This window comes from Humulus lupulus, chromosome 8 (genome assembly GCF_963169125.1).
Source record: "Humulus lupulus chromosome 8, drHumLupu1.1, whole genome shotgun sequence".
NCBI classification, from domain to species: Eukaryota; Viridiplantae; Streptophyta; class Magnoliopsida; order Rosales; family Cannabaceae; genus Humulus; species Humulus lupulus.
In genome coordinates, this window is record NC_084800.1 from 27,355,037 (window position 1) to 27,368,870 (window position 13,834).

Genomic DNA, 13,834 nt, shown 5'->3' on the forward strand with positions numbered 1-13,834 from the left:
ATCTAATCTAAGCTTAAGAACTCGAAAACTCAATACTTAAAGCTTGGATTACCTCTGATTAAGTCATTTTCCAGCTAAATCATTTGGCTATCAGGCTTCTAATTGTCCCTAGAATCGTTATGACTCTAGTCTTGCTTGAATTCGAGTCCTAAAACTCGAGTTTCCTTCGAAAATGCAACGAGCGGTAAAAATGAGAACAGGAGAGAGAGAGAGAAAAAGTGTTTGAACGTATTTCTGTTTCTATTAGGTTACTTCAAGCTTAGGTAACCTTAAGTAAATCCCAAGGCTTGGGGGTACCAAAAACGCCCCCGATGGTAAAATAGTCAAAATTCCCAAAACCCCCTCCTAATCTCACTAACTCCGAATATATCCACGAATATTAATTCCCATTACCCAATATTCCGGTAATGTACTAAGTACCCAAAATACCTATTGACTCACCCCGAGTCAAGTATTGATCCCGTTGTGACTTTCCCGCTAACTTGCTCCCTAGAATCGCCTCGTGCCGAGTAACACAAATATATCTACATAATAATATGGTCTCACACATATATCACATACATATGCCAAATATACCCATAACTGGCCAAATTGCAAAAATTGCCATTCTGATAAGAAACAAGCCCACATGCATATCAAGTCATATCACAATATAACTCACATAATCATATAATAACACTCATATATATCACATAAGCACATAATTTCCATAATTTGTCATCCTGACCCCATAGTCAAGGTCTTAAGTCTTATTAGGTAATTTGGGACGTTACAATAATTACTAAGACTGCACTTTCATATTTATATTAACAAATAAGATTATTTATTTAAAGAGTTTAATTAATATTCTGGTTTATTAAAGTTTAACATTATAGGTGTATGGTCCTCAAATCACCTCTATTCAACACTAACTAGGATGTGGATGTTCTTGACAAGATAAATTGAAAAATGACTTAATTTACCATTACCAAATTGTAGTGGCAAATGGGATAAAGATGTTCATACAACCATCAAGCATTTGCAAGTTCCATGATAAAATGAAGCAAAGCCAGTAAAGTTATTTAGGGGTCGTTTGGTATGAAGAGTTCACAATTTTCATATTATTAGGAAAGTTGAAGAGTGTAATCTGATAGTCTGGAAAGTTACATAACTGTGTTTGGTTGTGCACTGCAATCTTATCTATGATTATTGGGAATATCACTTTCTGTATTTGGTTGTGCATAAGAATCTGTCAGGTATTCATATTTTCATAAAATTAATATAATAATATATTTTATCAAAATAATAAATAATATAATTAAAAATAGCAAATGTCATTTTAAAATATTACTCATGAAATATTTTTTAACAGAATTAAAAATACAATTATTAAATACCATAATCAAGTATAATTTTAAAAAATACAAAACTACCATTATTTTATTTTTAATAATATTTCATTTATTATTTTAAACTAAAATAATGATATAAATGATTTACATATCCATTTCAATAGACAAGCAAATATTATTTATCATTTTATAGTTTGATATATGTATATTTGTTTTTATAGTATAAACTTCAAAAATAAAATAAGTCATTAACTAAAAAATTCTTAGTTTAAGATTTTTTTTTTTAAAAAATAATAATTTTGAAGTGTTTCACATTCCTGAGCATCTGAAAACCACCTATCTGAGTTTCACTTGAATCCAGAATTAAGAAAAATTAAAACCACTAGAAAACAATTTATCAGATTAGAAAAATTCAAACACAGTGCCAAACATAAGAAAATATTCAGATTCTCATTTCCGTCTCTAAATTCTTGCATATCAAACAACTTCTTAGATTATTTTTCTTTATTTCTTTCTAGAGTATATCATTTTTTTTTCTAAGTAATAATATGGAAATGTCTGTCTAGTTTAGCTTCCTTGTAATCACAAAGAGCAGAGCATCAACTTTGCTGTTTTAAAAAAAATAAAGTTCTTTAATTAATAGAATTCAAAATTGAAAGGATTTTATATGAATCTATTTGTAAAAACATCTTGGTAGAGCTTTACCATTCCAAATTCTTCATTGGTTGAGAAAAATAAGAGAAAAGAAAATTTAAAAGAAAAAAAAAAGTGAAGATAAAGTAAAATTTAGAGTTTGGTATATTGTTTTTTCGCTTAATTGTACTATAATGCTAGTTTCAATTTTGGTTTTTTTTTTCTTTTGAATTAGTTGTTATAGTGTGTAATAGAAACTTTAATAATTTTTAATTAAAAAATACTACTTTTATTGTATTAACTTCTTTTTTTTATATAATTGATAAACATTAAGGATGCTTCACATTAAAAAATCAATTAAATTTTCTTCCAAAGTTCTCAAATCTGTTGAGAGAGACTGATAATGACCTAATTATCATTTTCTCTTTGTCATGGTTGTAAATTTAATTTCTCTTCCTTCATATACAACATACAAAAATTAAAATACACAAAGAAAAAAAAAAGTTTCAGTTCTAATATTGCAATGAAAGAAAGTTTATTATAATATATTATTATCATAAAGTTTATGAAAAAAAATTGGTTTGGATTCATAGTGCACCAGCCGGGAATCGAACCCGGGTCTGTACCGTGGCAGGGTACTATTCTACCACTAGACCACTGGTGCTACTTTTGAGTTATTTTTAATTAATTATTAATTTACTTAAGTTAGAAAAGAAAATACATTGCACCTCCACCAATTGGTTCTCTACTATTTTTAAAAATATATCATAAAAAAATCTAATGTATTACCGGGTATTTACGTCATAAATATCCAATGTTTCACACTTGTTATAGTTAAATACTTATTTTTTTTTTGCGTCAAAAATACATAAAGTTACTAAAAGAATAATTTTGTAATTAACTCATCTGTTAGAGTTGTTAACACATGTTGACTAAGCAGACATTTGTCATTCAGTAATCGTTCCATTTCTTAATTTCTTTAAAAAATATATTTTAAATTAAAAAAATTATTTAAAAAGATATTTTAAATTAATTCTAATTTGAAAAAATACATATTTTGATGACAAAAATACTCAAATTACGGAGTTATATATATATGGTGAGTCAACATATTTAACAGCTACAACAGATGAAGTACTGACAAAAGTAATGTTTTAGCAACTTTGGATATTTTTTACCGCAAAAAAAAAAGGTATTTATATTTAACATATATTGAATATTGAGTACTTTTGCCATAAAAAATAAAATATTATATATTTAACTATAACAAATTTGAAATATTGGGTATTTATGCCGTAAATACTCTTTTTATAAATATATGTGTTTTTTATTTTAAATCTAATTATTAATTAAATTATTTTATTCATTTCGAATATTAAGGAATAAGAAAAGATGAGAGAAAAAAAACATAGATGATGAATAGTAACATGTAATGTGGAGAAGTTAGTGTAACATTTTCTGTAAAAAAAAACATGTATTTTATTTAATCCATTAAAGTGGTATTTTTTTTTAAATATAGAAATGAATGAAATATGTATTTTATATAATCCATTGATATTAAAATAGTTGCATGATATACTATTAAAAGTGAATGAGGATATTGCTGAAAAAAAAACACAGGGATATTAATTTATATAAAAAATGAGATTGTATCTTAAAAAAATCATATCTATATATCATATAATATATTTATATAAATGAGAGTTTAGGGAGACGTGACAGTCTAAAATTAATTCAACACGCTATTTTTATTTTTGTCATTTTTTTCACATTTTTTAGTTTAAAATTTTCAAATTTAAGATTATTAAATAAAAGTAAATTAATTTTAATAATAATAATAATAATAACTATATAATAATAATTTAATATATCTTAACAATATATAATTTAAATTTTATTTATTTAAATGATATATAATTTGAATTCAAATTTGATTAGAAAATTATTTAATTAAATTATAAATATAATAATTGATAAAGTTATGGAAATAACTTAACAGATATAATTAAACGGGATTTATGAGCATATATACATATATTTCTTAGAATCAATTGAAAATCCAACAATAAAAAAAAAACTGTGTAAATATAACATGTGGTAGATGATATGTCAATTTCTAAAAAATAAAATAAAAGAAACACTAAGGTAAGTGAAGTAGGAAGAAGAGAACGAGGTGAAAGCAGTAGAAGAACAGTGAGAAGTATTTGGTTAATGAGATATGTGGGAGTAGTTTCTCCAAATCCCAACTAATTTTGTTAATGGGTTGTTTGGTTCTCAATTGTTATAACAACCTCATTAACTTAAGTGTTATTTCAGTCCTTGGAATATAAAATGACATCTTGACTCCACTTGTGAAAGAAGAAAAAAAATATAGTGAAGAGCAAAACACAAATGAAACGAGAGAAAATTCAGATGAAAGAACAGAAAAGCCAAATTAGAAGAGAAAGCTCAAGTGTGGAAATCAAGATTGAGTATTGAGAAAGGTTGTGAAAGCTGGGTTTGGGGAATTGTATTGAGAAGCATAATTGTTGGGAAAGTGCTTACTCAGGGATTGAGAGGAAAACACCTGTGTGATTGAGTGTTTATAGAGTTTGATCTAAGATTGTTCCAAGAAGCTCCATTTAAGTCTTGTACTCATTTTGTTGATTGAATAAAGAAGAGATAGTGATTCTTAAAACTGGATTAGGTTCAAGATCACATTGATCTTGTTCTGAACCAGTATATATACTTATGTTGATTTATGCTTTCATATTTTTCGTTTTCTTTGATAATTAGTCTTACGGATTTGTGTTCTTAGATTCATCTCTGGTTCATTGAGATTCATTTGAGGTTTTTGAACTAGGAAATTTATTCTCACTTTCAACAAAATCAGAGTCAGGTTTCAGATCAAAACGGGAGAAGAAAGTTCAAGATCCTAGAGCTTCCGCATTACAACTAATACAAAATACAAGCTAGAAGACTATGTCAACCATGGCCAAGTTTGAGCTTGAGAAATTTGATGGTACAAACGATTTCTCATTGTGGAGAGAAAGTCTTAAGGGAATTTTGGTACACCAGAAAGTAGCCAAGATTCTTGGAGATCAGAAGTTGCTGGCTAATAAGAAACTTGAAGAAATAGCTGAGATGGAAGAAATGGCTTATTACACCATAATCATGTACCTATCAAATGGAGTACGAATGAAATTGACTTCAGAGACTACGGGAAAGGGATTATGGGATAAGATGGAAAAATTATATTTGAAGCCTTCTGTTTCTAACAAAATTAATTTACTTGAAAGGCTTTATGGTTTTAGAATGAATTATGTTATGTCTTTAGATGAAAACATTGATAAATTCAATGAAATCATTGTAGGATTGGCAAATATCGAGCACAAGATGGATGAGGAAAGCCAAGCAATAATCTTGTTGAGTTCATAAGTGAAAGCAGCAATAAAGTATGGAAGAGATATCATTTCACTAGATGGAGTTCTTGGAGCATTGAAGTCCAAAGACTTTGAACTTCAGTTGGAGAAAGAATCCAAGAAGGATGAAGCTTACTTTGTTCGTGGAAGATCAACAAAGAGAAGCTCTTCAAGAAGCCATACACCATTTCAGTCTCGTTCTAAATCAAGAGGAAAAGATTTAAGAACATGTTATCATTGTGGGAAAACTGGACATATCAGGAGATTTTGCAATCTGTTAAGAAATCAACAAGGCACTACAACAATCTTGACTATATATTATGGTAAAAAATGACATATATTGAAAAGCGTTATTAATGAAAAAACACACGCTTTTTTTTTTCACTAACAATTTAGGCGCCAACTGTTTCATTTGGCGCCTAATGAAAATTCTATCTATCCCATTTGCCTCCTCTACCCTCTCTTTCACACTGACTCCATCAACTCTCTTCTCCCTCATGGCATCTCTCTTGATGGAAGTAAGAACCCAGGAGTCTCCTACCTATGGAAAGAACCCCTTCATTCCATCTGTACCTCTTTCCCCTTTCCCTCTTTCTCTCTTCAATTATGAATGTGTGCTCCTCTAAGAAATTAGGGTTTTTTCTTTCCCTCTTTCCTCTTCAAAACCTCACAATTGAAACTAAAGATGTTATATTCCCTAAAATTTTCCCACCTGCTGCTGCTCCGTAAACCCCCGTGCACTAGCACCAACTTTCGACATCTTCTTTGGATGGGTAAGTTTCTACACTTTTAGTTTCAGATTTTTGGCGATTTCTCCCTTACATTGCTATGTATCTATATCATATATTTATATATATATATGTTTAGGTGTTTTAGTACTAATGACAATGACAATGGTGCCGAAGATACTAAGAGCACTACCTCCACTTCAAATGACTCCGTAGCCTCCACCACTTCGACAACGGCGACAACGGAACCCCCGGAAGAGGCCGAAGAGACACCGCAAACAAAGCTTGAGTCCGAGAAGCCTGCTCCGGTTTCTTCCAGGGTATCTTTTTTCTTCGTTATCTGTTATCTATATTCAACAGTATGTTTGTAAGTATCTATTTCAAGAATTTTGTTTTTTTTTTGTGTTGCTTGAATGGAATTATGGACTTAGCAAAACCAATTTCTACTTTTGTTATTCCTTATGGTCTGTTCGAAACGTGATTTTAAGGATGAAAGGGAAAAGCAAGATTTATGGGATTTTCATTATAAAGAGGGTTGAAGGAGGAAATTTAGGGATGTAAATTCAGTGAAAGTTTGGATTTTTCATTTTTCTTCACTGTTAGATTGACAAAGATGTAAGTGATGTAAGTTGCGAAAGAAACTATTTAGCAAAATATTTTCCTCGGTCATTTCCCTATCAATTTTTTTCCTGGAAAATAGTGCTTTAGTAATTTAGTTTACTATTGTGAAAGTAAGGTGTGATTTGAAACATAAGGTTCTGAAGCTTCACTTTTAACTTATTTGGGAAAATTACTTGATAGCAGTCTAAAGCAAAACTATCTTAATTAGGAGATTGTTTGCTCTTTTTTAGTTTTTCTTATTCTCGAGAGAAGCATATGGTTGTAACTAATCTACCATATACTGCCCAAAATTATTTCTTGCAAGGTAACTGATTAGCACTGAGCATCCTGATATGCCATGTTACTCTATGATATAATGATATCAATAATGAGAAATAGGACATTGGGAGAAAGAGGATAGCCGAATTTGTTTGCATACATCAACAAATATAAAACGATGGAAAAGCTGACCCTAATCTATCAAAATATTCCTTCTTCAACCACCAACACCACCATCATTTGGACCGGCTTACAGCAATTTCCAAGTTGACTATTTTAAATTGATGGAGCTTCTTGGACCAGAGAAGGTTGATTCTGCAGATGTAAAGCTCATTAAGGACAAGCTCTTCGGGTATTCTACATTCTAGGTGACCAAAGAAGAGCCTTTTGGAGACCTTGGTGAGGGTGTTCTTTTTGTTGGGAATTTAAGGGGGAACAGAGAAGAAGTGTTTTCCAAACTTCAAAGTCAGCTGGTTGAGGTCACTAGGGACAAGTACAACTTTTTTATGGTGGAAGAACCTAACTCAGAAGGTCCAGACCCACGTGGAGGGCCACGTGTTAGCTTTGGCCTGCTGCAGAAAGAAGTCTTAGAATCAGGGCCAACATCACTTTGGCAATATGTAATAGCTCTCTTTTTATTTCTTATTAGAATTGGCTCTTCTGTGCAATTAGGAATTGCATCTCAGGTATAACGACTGATATTTTATAGACTTTATGATATTTCTACATTTTACCATTGGTATCTTTCCTTATCACATAAATGGTTCATTGAAATGGATATCATTTTACTAATTATTCTCAATAACATACCTTTTTGTTAAACAGATCAATAGTCTTCCACTAGAGGTGGTGAAACATTTCACAAATCCAAATGCAGTTGAGGCACCAGATATGGAGTTGTTATTCCCATTTATTGATTCTGCTTTGCCCTTAGCATATGGTGTGTTGGGGGTTCTGCTATTCCATGTGAGTAGGATTTCATTTTCTTAAAAATAACTATAGAAAGGAAAAACACAAGTCACATTCAATCTGGCTGACCATGGGCATAATAATATGTAAATGATTTTCATCTCTCTGATTCTGTTCTACATGCAATTCTAAAAAAAATGAGTTCAGTTGTGTATGAGTAAGGGGTCTAGGGTTCGAACCTAAGTTGAAACTATGGATAATTACTTCTTATTTAGAAAATTAACCAGCCCATGAACCCTAAATTGATAGCAAATGAGGTGATGAAACTAAATAAACTAACTGCTATTTTAGTAAAATTTGACTTTATTTCTTTAGAGTTTAATACCCTATAACTAATAATTTGTTTAATTATTAATTCTTTTGTACTAATTAAATTCATACAGGTCATCTAAAAGAGTCACATAGTCGACATTGGTATTCCCTAAATGCACCATTTTGATATAATACCAACATTATTTGTAAACTTGAGATAACAAACAAGATTTGTATCTCTACAACACAGAAATAAGACAAAAACACTGCTGGAATTGTGATACATTAACTTTTACAAGTTTAGAAAATAATGCATATCAGTTTATGCTCCACCTATCTAATATTTCAATCAAGTATCTTATATTTTCAAGTGATAGAGAATATCATAGAAAGGTTACTCTAGAAAAATCATGAGTAACTTGGTGACTAACCTTTTGTTTAATTTTGTTCTTGTGTGAACCTTTTTGGGTTATGACTTAGTCCTATATTTCAATTATTTGACATATTATCAATTGAGTGCAGGAAGTTGGGCACTTTCTGGCTGCATTTCCCAAAAAAGTAAAACTTAGCATTCCTTACTTCATTCCTAATATCACCCTCGGAAGTTTTGGTGCTATCACTCAGGTGCGTACATGATGTAATTGTTTCTTCATTTCCTTTGTGCCTTGTTCTTCAAATAGTTTTAAATATATGTGTTTACTTTCTTTACTTCAGTAGGTAGGATCATTTATAAAAAAAATTAATGTTCTTTTTGTTCCTTTTTTGAGGATATGCTCTTGCTGCTCTTCTCTTGTTACTTTGTGTGTGTGTTTCAATCATAAAAATATTGTTTTGTCTTTGAAAAAACTAGTATAAATGAAAGAAGACAAAAAAGAAGTGTTTGAAATTTCTTTTTGTTTGAGAATTTTTTATCAACTGTAAGAGTTTTCTAATTTGAATCATGTCTCATTGAAATTTTCATTATGTATCCTTATTATTTAGTGTAAGGTTTTTACTTAATCGGAAGCCTATTCATTTAGGTTCAATTGCATTCAAACTACTAGCTTAGTCATATCAAAGCAAATATCTAAATTAATTAGGATAATAATATTATAAGAAAGATATATGATTAAGAATCATGTCTTTACTACATTGGCACATGAGGGGCATGCAATAACATCTTCACTCATGTTTTACCTTCTGATTTTTGACATTGTCCCTGTTGTAAGTATAACTTTACTTCTTTGGTACATAGTGACATTGTAAAGGGACTTGACCTCCAATGCTTTATATTGTTGAGCTGCTGTATTATTTTTTAAAGTTCAAACGACTACCTCTGTGAGCAAACTGGACTATTAATTTGTTATTTATCATTGTCACATACTTGCATTTTCTGCTGTTCAATCCTACCTAGTTAATAGTCCAGTTTCTTGCTTTCTAAGATTGTAGGGTTTTGGTGGGGGTTCTAGTTTCGTACTTGGTCTACTAAGTGGATTTGGGAAGGGGTTTTTTAGAATATAGATTTATTGTTCATAAGAAAATTAATCATTTCCATAGATCATCATAATGGAGATTACCTACTATCAATGTAAATCTTCTATAGAAATTCTAGATTCCGAGTCCTAAATTTTTTGAATTCGTCTACTTCCTTGTGCATATTTAAATCCAAAAATTGTACTCTAATTGTAACTATAGCTATTTTTCATGTCCTATGTGATGCAATAACTTGATCAAATACAATATCAATGGCTACATTTAACCCTCTGATGATGTATTTATTTTGACATGGCTATTTATATGTGCAGTTTAAATCCATTCTTCCAGATCAAGTACACAAGTTGACATATCACTTGCGGGGCCATTTGCTGGTGCTGCATTGTCCTTTTCAATGTTTGCTGTTGGTCTGCTGCTTTCATCTAATCCTGATGCCACAGGAGACCTGGTGCAGGTTCCAAGCGTGCTGTTTCAAGGCTCTTTGCTTCTTGGGCTCATCAGTAGAGCCACTCTTGGTTATGTGTATGTCCCTGTTTTCTTTTTCAATCTTCATTATCAAAACTAAAGTAACCTTGCCTGAATGTTTTCTAGCAGAGTTCACATTTTAAATCAAAGTTCAAGAAGCTTAATAATCTCAACTCAAGTAATTAGGTCATTCTTCATTAAAAGGAAATTATTTCATCAAAATATACCACAAGTGAATGAAACAGTACTAGAATCTTTAAGTAAAGTGTAGTAAACTTCGAAAAGTAATAGAAAAGAACGCAGCTCTCAAAATTAGTGGCTAGATAATTTTCTAAACCATTTTCTTTCAGGGTCATCTAAAGTGAATTTGATGTCTTTGAAACAAGATTACTTGGAATGGAGAATGTTACAACGTACCTACATTTGGACTACGTTAATAAGTATCTTGTTCATTAAGAAACATGGTTGAGACTTTGAAATCTAACCCTACTTTATATACCCCTTATGATAAGAAGTGTTTTCACTTATGCATATTTCTTATTTCCCCTTTGAAAAATAAGGAAAATTATCTTCTTCTGTTTTGAAATAATTTATGTTGTACCATTTTTTTGGATGCTCTATATAAAGTCGTAATGAGGTTATTAACTTTCTTTTTTTTTGTACTCTTTTAGTTTACTATTAACTCTAAGTTTAAACATTAATTATTTAAACTCTTGTGTAGCTAAGCAAATCAACCACACAACGAAGACGACAAGTGCACAATGGAATGGATGATGAATTGAAGGTGGAGCAAGCTTCATGGTTTACTTTTTGTGTATCTTGTTGTGTTTTTGTTTTTTACTTTTGAAGCAAAAGACGTGCAAGACTATAGAATTTTATTATGTATGCTTTCAAACTCAAGTTAGAACTAAGAACTTTTGAAGTGGATAGTGTCATGGTTTGAAGTAGTTTGTCTTCAAATGTAAAAATATTCATGGTTTATCATATATATTGAATATTTTAGATTTTTGGATCTATTTAATATTACATTTGTGATCAATTGTGATTTTTTTAATCAAAATACAATAATAAAAACTTTTTACAACAATTAAAAATGCATACTACAAAATAACAAAATGTTATTGCTGGGAGAATTTACATTAATTATGGTTCTTTTGTATAATATATTATAATTGTGACAAAAAGTTATGATTTATATAATAGAATGAACTAAAAATGTTATAAAATGATCAAATATAACAATTTTCATAACAGTTGGAAAGTGTTATGCATAAAGTATGAGATTAAACTTCAAATTTATAACCAAATATTCTAACTAAATGTTATTATTTGAATATTATAGCAACTAAAAATGTGTTATTGAATAGTTTAAGATAGCATCGAACATAACATTTGAATACTGTTATAGAAAAGACAGGACTTTTAATAACAGGGGCTCTGTTAGCATTTTCAGAAGTGTTTTCAATACTCCCGGTTAGCAGTTTTTAAGTGTTATGAATACTATTTTTTTCTTGTAGTGAGGGTCCAGATCAAACCAGGACCAGAGAAGACCCATCTACAATCAATTTCATAATGACAACAAACACCAACAATGAATGAAGTCTCATAATGATTCTGCAGTTGTGGCAGAAACCAAAGATGACTGCTCATCAGAAGGAGAACTTTTCTCAATAACTGAGAAATCAGATATCAAAGAGTGGATCCTTGATTCAGGATGCACTTACCATATGTGTCCTAAGTTAGATTCATTTTTTGATTATAAAGAAACTGATGGTAGTAGAGTTTTAATGAGGAATGATGTTTCTTGCAGGGTAATTGGTCTAGGAAATGTGGCAATTCGACAGTTCAATGGAGAGGTGAAAGTGCTCAATAATGTGAGACACATACCCGAACTGAGAAGGAATTTAATATCCCAGGGAACTCTTGAAGAATAAGGATATGGCTACAAATCTTTGAATGGGAACCTAAAGATCACAAAAGGATCTTTACTGATCATGAAAGGAAAGAAAGTCAATGGACTGTATGTACTAGAAGGAGAAACTGTAGCCATTGTTGAAACATCTGTTGTTAAGACTCAGGAAAGTGAGATGCATTTGTGGCCCCAACAGATGAGACATATTAGTGAGCAGGGGCTGAGAGAGCTTCACAAACAAGAAAGCATAGACAAGTTGAAGACTTGTGCATTACCTTTCTATGAAGCATGTGTATTTGGAAAGCAGCATAAAATTAAATTCACTATAGCAAAGCACAATACCAAAGGAGTCTTGGAGTACATTCACTCGGATTTATGGGGGCCTAGAAAAATACCAACACACTCAGGTAAGCATTACTTTCTATCTATAGTAGATGATCATTCTAGACGTGTTTGGGTATATTTACTTAGGACTAAAGATGGATGTCTAGAAAAATTTAAAGTATGGAAAAATCAGGTGGAAAATCAAACAAACTCTAGAATTAAGACTCTTAGACCTGATAATTGTAATGCCCCAAATTTCCTAATAAGGTTTAGGACCTTGATTAGAAGGCCGGGAGGGCCATAATTGATTTATTATAGTGTTTCATGATTATATGCATGTTTACGTAAATTATATTATTATTTGGTGGTGAATGCATGCATATGGGCTCATATGTTAATTATGGGGGTAATTTGGTAATTTGGCCACTGTGGGCGTAATTGTATATTTTGGGTGCATGATTGTGATTAATTAATATAGCCACATTATAAGGTGGATTGGTTCGAGCTATCGACATGAGACGATCATGAGATGTAAGTGTTCGGTCTAGTCATAATGGGTTTAAGTCCGGGGCTCGGGGTGAGTCTCGGGGTGAATTTAATGGTTAGAGCATTACCGGGAATTAAAGGGTAATGGGATATGGCTTATTGGTGTTTGAGAATATTGGGAATAGCGGGAATTGGAGGGTGTTATTTGTGATTAATGAAATAGGTGCGAAAGGACGGTTTTGCCCTTGGTGGCTGCTAAGGTTTTATTTTAGACCTAAGGGTATTTAGGTCTTTTTACCCTAAGAGATATATATCAGCCATTAAGGCTATAGAAGAGTAACAAAAAACAGAGCTTCTTTTCCTTCTCTCCCGATAGATCTTCTTCCTCTTTTCTCTTTGGATTTTCGAGCTCAGTTTGAGGAATCGAGCCAAGGAACCAAGCTTAGCCAAGCTAGGGTTATGCTCCACCATTGAAGAGGGTGTGTTGCCAAGATTAAGGTGAGTTTCTAGCCACTAGAACTCTTGGTTTTGCTCTGTTTTCTTAGTTAAGTTTCAGCTGGTTTTTGGGTTGGAAACTTGGGAATTGGTTGGAGTTTTGGCTAGGGTTCTTGGGGTTGTGGTCCCTAGGACATGTGGGGATGGTTTTTGGGTTCATTTGGCACAAAAAATTGGATTTGGAAGCATTAGAATCGAGTTAGAATTGAGAAAGTCGAAGAAGGAAGTTTCAGGGATGGTGTTGTCTGGGGGTAGCGCTACAGCGCCCATCAGAGGGCGCTATAGCGCTACACAGGGCTCAGTTGGGCGGTTTGTGACTCTGTCTTGAGCGCTGGGGCGCTAGAAGGGCAGCGCTGTAGCGCTCCCTGTTCCTTCAGAACCCTGTTTTGGGTGTTTTTAAGGGCTTTTGGCTTGGGGTTTCAATCCTTAAGGGCCGGGATCGAATCTACTTACTATGTGGGCATGTCTCGAGGTCCCGAGGGTGGG

At 31.8% G+C, this 13,834-nt stretch overlaps 1 non-coding gene and 1 pseudogene across 1 annotated transcript; one reads left to right on the forward strand and one right to left on the reverse strand.

Moving 5' to 3' along the window:
* Nucleotides 1-2,557: 2,557 nt before the first annotated feature.
* On the reverse strand, nt 2,558-2,628 carry TRNAG-GCC (transfer RNA glycine (anticodon GCC)). The gene has a single exon. It is a non-coding gene; the product is annotated as a tRNA-Gly (tRNA).
* Nucleotides 2,629-4,934: 2,306 nt separating this feature from the next.
* On the forward strand, nt 4,935-10,231 carry LOC133795186 (probable zinc metalloprotease EGY1, chloroplastic; annotated as a pseudogene).
* Nucleotides 10,232-13,834: the final 3,603 nt, after the last annotated feature.